The sequence below is a fragment of the Meleagris gallopavo genome, chromosome Z, assembly GCF_000146605.3.
Source record: "Meleagris gallopavo isolate NT-WF06-2002-E0010 breed Aviagen turkey brand Nicholas breeding stock chromosome Z, Turkey_5.1, whole genome shotgun sequence".
Taxonomy (NCBI): domain Eukaryota; kingdom Metazoa; phylum Chordata; class Aves; order Galliformes; family Phasianidae; genus Meleagris; species Meleagris gallopavo.
In genome coordinates, this window is record NC_015041.2 from 3,280,454 (window position 1) to 3,281,131 (window position 678).

Genomic DNA, 678 nt, shown 5'->3' on the forward strand with positions numbered 1-678 from the left:
GGGAGTGGAAAGCCCTACAGAGATATCTGGATAGGCTGTATAGTTGGACTTAGGTCAGTGGGACAAAGTTCAACAAGACCACAAGATCCTGCGCTTTGACCACAGCAATTCCAGGCAACACAGGCCTGGGGCAGAGTGGCTGGAACACTGTGTATCCGAAATGGACCTGGGGGTGTTAGTCTACACTCAACTGAACATGAGCCAGCAGTATGTCCAGATGGCCAAATAGGCCAATGGCACCGTGGCTTTTATCAGAAATAGTGTTGCTGGCAGTAACATCTCTCTGTGCTCAGCTCTGGTGAGACCACAACTCAAGTTGTGAGTTATGAGCTGCTGGAGAGGAGCTCTGCAGAGAGGGATCTGAGCATCCTGGTGGACAACAGGTTGGCCATGAGCCAATGGCATTCTGGGGTGCATTAAGAAGAGCGTGTCCAGCAGGTCGAGGGAGGTGATCCTCCCCCTCTACTCTGCCCTGGTAAGGCCTCATCTGGAGTACTGTGTCCAGTTCTGGGCTCCCCAGTTCAAAAAGACAGGGATCTCTTGGAAAGAGTCCAGCGGAGGGCCACAAAGATGGTGAAGGACCTGGAGCATCTCCCCTATGAAGAAAGGCTAAGTGAAACTGGGTCTGTTTAGCATTGAGAAAAAGAACGAACTGAGAGGGGACCTGATCCAGGTTTA